We start from the raw sequence: 7,417 nt of genomic DNA, 5'->3' as shown, positions 1-7,417 counted from the left end.
CAAATGCATCAATATCAAGCTTCAATATCACAGTTCACATCAACACATTTTAAAACATGTTCTTAATAGACTATGACAATGGTTCTTTCCAACTGCCCCAGGATCTTTCATGGCAAGCCTTTACAGGTCAAGATAGGAACCAACATAAGAGAAGATGTTATATGGCTTCTTAATCTCTTCCCATTCTTACTGATGTCCTGGTATTTTCTTTGCTATGGCCTTCATGATCTTTCTTCCAAAAGACCCAGCTAAAATCTTTGAATGTACTAGTTCTTGGTGATGCTTAAGCAATTACTGTTTTATCTTAGTGCTGTTTAATTGTGTCTCAGTCATGTCCAAAGGTTGTATCCCTTCTACTTCAATTGGAGTATTTAAGAAGGGATGAATTTGCACATCTGTGATAGTAATGGAATGTGGAGATTCCCCTGTATTGGGCTTGGTTTTCAAATTGATTGTATTAAAACCCAGAGCTTGTTAATCCCACCTGTGGGATGGACTTTTTGATGTGAAAAGAAAGTCCTGACTGGGAGGAGCTGGTGACGTAGATTTGGAGAGACAAGAGAGAGGCGGAAGTTCTTTTTGGAAGCAGCACCTCGTGAAGAGGGAGAGACTAAGAGATTGCTGGTGGCCGCTTTGAATTGCCCTGGACTTTTGAGACCTGCCCCCTGAGCTGCCAAGGACTGAGGAGACATGGCTGTTTTGCTGGTACTTTGTCTGTCTGTTTTGATGTTATTTTGCCAGATTTGTCCACTGGTGAAAGACTGTCCTGTTGAAGAAGTCCTGGAACCTGGCATTTGGTTAAGAAGGCCTGAGACTGTCCTGCAGACAGAGAGTGAATACTGTCCACTGGTGAGGGACAGTACTGAGAGTGAATACTGTCCACTGGTGAGGGACAGTACTGTTGTTGCAGGGGTCTGGAGACTGTCCGGCAGACAGAATGAATACTGTCCACTGGTGAAGGACAGTGCTGTTGTTGCAGGGGTCTGGGAGCCTTTCTGTTGGTTCAGAAGCCCTGAAGAAGGATTTTCTTGTTGTATGTTTACAGAAATCCTGGGAGAGGGCTTTGCTAATGTGTTCAGGGGTTCTAGGACTGTTCTACAGACAGAGGATAAATTCATGAAGGGACTGGCAATGTATCTTATGGCCTTGCTAAGCCTTGTCTCCCCAGGAACTAAGATTGCTGAGAACTTGCCTCGTGTCAAGATGAAGAAAAGACCTCCGTTTGGGTATTAAGTGCTGTGTTTAAACTTGATGTAACTCTGGGGTAGATTCAATTGTGATCCTGGGAGTGGGGAACTTTTGATCTTATTGTGCTCTGTGATTGACAAATGAAGGTATTTTACTTATGTTTGGAAACTAATCTCCATTTGAGAAGAGGGGCTTTGTGGTGGACTTAATTAAGGTATAGCCTAGGGGTGGAGAAGTATTTGGAACAGAGACTTTGTAATTGATTGAATGATTGGAAAGTCCTGGGGTGGGGTAGGCCTTGGAGATGATTTAATCACACTTAGTAAATGCTGTATTTTGAATGATGTCATGTTTTGATCTTCTCTGTTCTGGGTTTGTTACTGAAATAAAATAGAGAGCACCTATGCTGGTATTTTGAACCTGGGAAGTTGCCTTTGCTTGGTATTACATTACAACATCTTTATCTACCATCAAATCTGGGGAGTAATGGGTGATTTTTCCTACCATTAGGTTGATGATATTTTTCACCAATATGCAGCCCTATTGGAGTTTGAGAAACTCACCACTTTGGTACAGTATAAAATGTTATCTGTGGAATGCAATAGATTTGGAAAGTTCAGTTCCCAAGCAGTATTGTCCTATTAGGGTTCCTCTCTGCTACAAGGGGATTGTTCTTGTCTTTACATGATCTTTTTTTCTAAGAGATAAATACATACTCTTACCATGTTATCTAATCTGACTTATCAAAAAGTGTGTGTCTTATTACAACTAAGAATTTTTTAGACACTAGGGCAAATCTGGTGCCATTCTGGTATATTTCTGCTATTACTGATCTATATTATTAGCAACAGTTTCTATCTTTACCAAATATGGTCCATTCAGGTCACATCAATTATATGGTGAGATTCTCATTAGGGAACAAATCAGGTCTATCATGTAAGGCACAACAAGATATCCAGTGGTCATGGTGCTTATAATTTCCTCTCATTTGGCTTCTAGTTGCTTTTCAAAAACTATGCAATCTTCTTTTACTTGGATGTCCTCAATGGTGCCCATTTAGAAAGTGTTGGCTTGGTCAAAGTATGTGAAAATATTGTTTAGGCCTGTGAGAGTATCAATGATACTAATAATCATAAACAGAATTTTAAAAGTTTTTATTTGGGCTTTATCAGATAGTCTCAGAGCATTCAAAATGTTTAGAGCCATGTGGTAGTGTCATCATCTCTGAGTGCTGAATTGGAGACTTCTGCTCCAAGTAAGGAGATGTCCCAGTGTTCATGGCTGCCAGTGATGATTACTGTCAGTTTGGCTCCTATGGTTATTTATGATTCTACTCCCAATAACGTTCTTTTGTTGCCTGCTCATTTACTTTGCTGTCTGGGCTTTATTGTCTCCAGGAAAATGTTTACCTCAACCTTCTTTCCAGATTATGGCAGGTATTTAGTTACATCAAAGTTCAATCTTCTGAATATCATTTTAGTCTTTCATATAATGAGGTTGTCTTTTTTATGTAGTCAGTCAGTATGTCTGTTATCTACCATGGGGCTTCAATTGTCACTAGAAATGTCCAGAAAGTGTAATCATTCACTCTGGGTAGCATCTGGTGTCCATATACCTTAACTCTCTGGGTACTGTATAGTTAATACCAGTGTAGGTTGGGGCAGTGATCATGATGAACTGATATATTAAAAAAGGGACATAGGTTGCCCTTAGTAGTGGTCTGCAAAGGGTAGGGAGAAAGGAAAATGAACCTTGGCATTCCTTCAAAGGGAGCTGCTAGTGATATGTATATATATTCATTTGCAAAACTGAACTTTGGAGAAAGGATTCTACATAAGGGGCAGATCTTTTTCCTTTAGTATTTGCAATATAATTAAATACACATTTGCTTATCTTAATATTGAAAAATGTTATCAAAAGCAAACTTCAAAGTACAAAATGGTTCCCTAATACAAAATGGAACCAGTTATGTCAAGGCAACAAACATTCTCACTTCAACAAGATATTCAGTGGGTCTTCAGAGAATCATCATGAGCTGTTTTGCCCCTGACATTGTATATTTTATTGTTGTGTCAAAGTGCATAAAACGTCAAGTTTTTTTTTTTGTAGGAAAAAAAGCATATCTAAGAGAAAAGTCTTTGTCAGACAGTGTCCTAATTATTGGTCAAGAGATACTTCACTATCCTCATAGTCCTTGAAGTGTTCATAAGCACTTTTACATATGGGCTTTCAGAAATTCCCAATAGAAAATCGCAAACCAGACACCTTCACCAGGAGGGAGAAATCTTAAAATACAAATGCATCTAGGAGAGGGAACAGCATAACTGGCTTTTACACAGAAGTATAAATGACTCGTTATAGGTTTTGATAGATTACTAAATCCCCCTCCCAAAGGCCCCCCCCCCCCAAAGTTTTGTAGATTAGGGCTACATGACAAGGACATATAAAGTATGGATTTGGGTTGAGGGAGAAAAACGTGTCATATTTCATACTGATTTGCTGAAAATGAAGCCCATACTCCATACACTAATGACTCTGCTTTTTAAGTTAATATGAGGTAAGAATTAAAATTCTGATTTCTTCTTCAGATTCTGGGAATAATGAGAACAGAAGAGGGTGAAATGTTAATCTGTTTTAATGACTGTCATAAAGGGTAGGATTAGAATATAAAATTTACTAACTTCAACTCTTATCTTTGCTGTTAATATTGTCTTCTTGTGTCTCTTCCCCTTACTACTTTAAGTCTAACCAACTAACGCTGACTTTGATATTAATCAACTGTGACTCCTCAGGCCCAACCTACTGTGGAGTAGCTGAGAAACGGTGGGGGTCTGAGTGTTTCCACAACTTTAGTCCCCTACAGACTGAGCTAACCTATTCTCTTTGTTTCCTTTCAGCTCCGGCCCTAACCAAAGCCTGCAGACTTTGTCTACCCTTGTCCATTAGCAGCTAGGTACCTGCCAAATATCTGAAGCTCTGGAGGAAAAATGTCAAAGATTTGGAGTGTGGGTAATGAGATCAGAGATTGCAGAAAGAAAATCTAGCAGCCCTGAAGTGATATCTGTAGCTTGTACAATTAGCTCAGAAGAACCTACCTTCCTTCTCCTAGGGCTGAAGTGGAGAGGAAGAAGAGGAGAACTGAAGGCAAAATGATATGAGGAAAACCATCCTTTTTTGTTTTATTTTTGTTTCTGACATGTAATCCAGTTTCTCATGACCAGAATTTTACTCACGTTTTTCCCTTCACAGCTGTTTCTATTCTTAATTTTCTGACCATGGTGATTTTTCAGGAAAATGGAAATCCTTCCCCAATGTGTCTCATAGTCTTCTGTTCTTTATTGTTTGTTCTGTCATACAAAAAGGGCCAAATGATGCTTTCAAAACCCTTCTTAGTCTTTTAGTATCTCCACCCCCACTCCTGACTTGGAATGCCTATGGTCTGAAAAAGACATAATGAAGGAACAAGGCATTCTTTACAGCTAGTTTTAAAGGGGGTAGTGTTGCTTTCTATCCAATGCTATTGTCTTCAATTATAGCTTATATATTTTTGTTCATTTAAAGTCTCATTATGTGGCACCTGGGTTTCTTAAGTTAATATTTCACTGGAATTAGGAAGATATTAGAAATAACTACCTTAAACTACTCCCCCCCCCCATTATTCTTGCTCTGTCCCTGTCAGTGTTGGGTGGTGAAACAGGCAGCATGGATGTGATTACTGACCAGTTAAAAAAAGAATAACTTTAGTCTACTAATGAGCCGGATATACCCCCAAATACATTGGGGGGCCAGGGCTCCTTAGAATTTACAGTCATCAGAATAGAATATATGAAAAATTGTACCCCATGAAATTAATACACAATTTTGCTGAAGGTAGAAAGAGAATCAATTAAATAAATAGTACATAGACTATAAAGGAAATGACAAAATCAATATCTTGCAAATCTAGAAAAAGTTTATGCAGCCCATGAACTATTAGAAATATAGTCATCAATGAACATATAAATATATTAAAAATTTTTTAAATTCTAGAATGAAAATAGACTCTTAAGCAAAAATACACATATATCATATATACATATATTTATGAGTATTCATTAAGAGAGGATTAAGAGGTTTATCAAAATCAAGCATTCATTGGGGTGGCTAGTGGCACAATTGGCACATTGGCCCTGGAGTCAGGAGGACCTGAGTTCAAATACAACCTCAGACACTTAACACTTACTAACCATGTTACCTTGGGCAAGTCTCTTAACCCCAATTACCCTGCCTTCCCCCTTCCAAAAAGGAAAAAAAAATAAAGCATTTATATAGTATTTTGAAGGTTATTAAGCATTTAATAAATATTAATCTCATTTTACCCTCATAATGACCCTAGGAGGAAGGTAGTAGTATTTCCACTTTATAGATAAGGAAACTGAGCAAGCAAAGGTTAAGTCACTTGCCGAGGGTCCATATAACTAACTAACCATCTATGATGGTTTTGTACCCACATTTTCCTGACTCAAGGTCCAGTGCTCTAATCATTTTAACACTCATCTTATATCTAGCAGGATCTGTCCATGTTTGAGATCATTTATACTTTACAACTCTTAACACAGAGAAAGAAGGTGAAAGGGCTAAGAAGTGAAGAAGAGGGAAGTGATTGGGGAATGACAGAGAGACAGAGAGATAGAGAAAGAGAGACACATCACAGTTGAGAAGAAAAGTCTGGTAAGCAAGAGTGAGTCCATAAGAGGGCAACTAGGATGGTGAAGATTGTAAAGATCATGACATTTGAAGATCAGTTTGAAGAAACTGAAGATGTTTATCCTGAAAAAGTGAATCAAGGAGGACATGACAATTGTGTTCAAGTATTTTAAGAGCAATTATATTGTGGCACTAGGTCTGGAGTTAAGAAATCCTGAGTTCCAATCTGGCCTCAAACATTTACTATGTGATTCTTAGCAAGTTCCTTAACCTCTGTCTATCTAAGTTTCCTAATCTGTAAAATGGTAATAATAATAGCACCTACCTTCATGGGTTGAAAGGATCAAATGAGATATTTGTAACATGTTTTGAAAATTTTAAAGCGTCATCATCATCATCATCTTCATCATTATAATCATCATCATTATCATCATTTTTGGTCCCAGAAAACATAACCAGGAGCATTGGGTAGCAGTCACAAATAGACAAATTTAGACTTGATATTATGAAAAACTCTGAGTAGTATTAAAAAAAAGAATGGCCTTTCTTTCAGCCTATAATGATATTCTTCATCATTAGAACTCTTTAAGCAGAGCCCAGATGATCATCTTTAAGTCATGTTATAGTGGAGATTCCTTTTCAGGAATGAGTTGGACTAAATGGCTACTGAGGTACATTATGGATCTAAAATTACATTACTCTTTGATATCCCAGATCCATTAATGCATTTGGATAAAGTGGCCTTTACTTGAGTCACAAGCTGCTTCTGTATAATGTCAAAAGTCATTTATTAATATTATTTGAGGGGGTCTTTGGGGTTTATTGAATATGGGGTGACATGATCAGACTTGTGCTTTAGTAAAATCACTTTTGAAATTGGATGGAGGATGGACTGGAGTGGAGAGAGACTTATGGCAGGCAGATCAACCAGTAGGCTATAATAGCCCAGGGGGGAAGGTGATGACAAGCACCTGTATCAGGTTGGAGACAGTATTAGAAGAGGCATATTTTGGAAATGTTGCAGAAGAGAAATTGGTAGGCCTTTGAAACAGGTTAGATACGGGGCATGAGAAATAGTAAGACATCACGGCCTGGGAGGATGGAGGTTTCCTTAACAATAATAGAAACATTTGGAAGTGGGGAGAGTTTAGAGGAAAGATAATGAGTTCAGTTTTGAAAAATGTTAAATTTAAGATGTCTACTGTACTTTGATTTGGAAGTGTCTGATAAGCAGTTGGAAATATGAGAGTGGAGATCAATAGAGAGCTTATGGTAAGATAGGTAGATTTGAGAATGTGGCCTCAGGTAACTGGTCTGTTGAGGGACTGAGATACTATGAGATGCTGTACTGAAGAAACACTGAAGAATAGCTGTGAGCTGAAATTCAAGTAAGATTCTGACTAATAATGAAAAAAAAAACACTTTTAAACACCAGAATCTAGGTTTTAAAGTTACTTGACCACATTACTACTCTATGTGGGTCAAGATGGTGGAGGAGAAACAGGACTTCCACGGGGCTCCTGCTCCCACCTCCTCCAATTCA

General features: G+C 38.0%; 1 long non-coding RNA gene across 1 annotated transcript; it reads left to right on the top strand.

Annotated features, from left to right (window-relative positions):
• The first annotated feature begins 401 nt into the window (after window positions 1–401).
• On the top strand, window positions 402–1,610 carry LOC138151794 (uncharacterized). Its single transcript, XR_011165919.1, has 2 exons — window positions 402–1,226; window positions 1,335–1,610. It is a non-coding gene; the product is annotated as an uncharacterized lncRNA (long non-coding RNA).
• The last annotated feature ends 5,807 nt before the right edge of the window (window positions 1,611–7,417 follow it).

Source organism: Petaurus breviceps, unplaced genomic scaffold, assembly GCF_028583685.1.
Source record: "Petaurus breviceps papuanus isolate PSGF00001 unplaced genomic scaffold, PetGlider_PUasm1.0 90919, whole genome shotgun sequence".
Taxonomy (NCBI): domain Eukaryota; kingdom Metazoa; phylum Chordata; class Mammalia; order Diprotodontia; family Petauridae; genus Petaurus; species Petaurus breviceps.
This window is presented reverse-complemented; position numbering and strand designations above follow the sequence as displayed.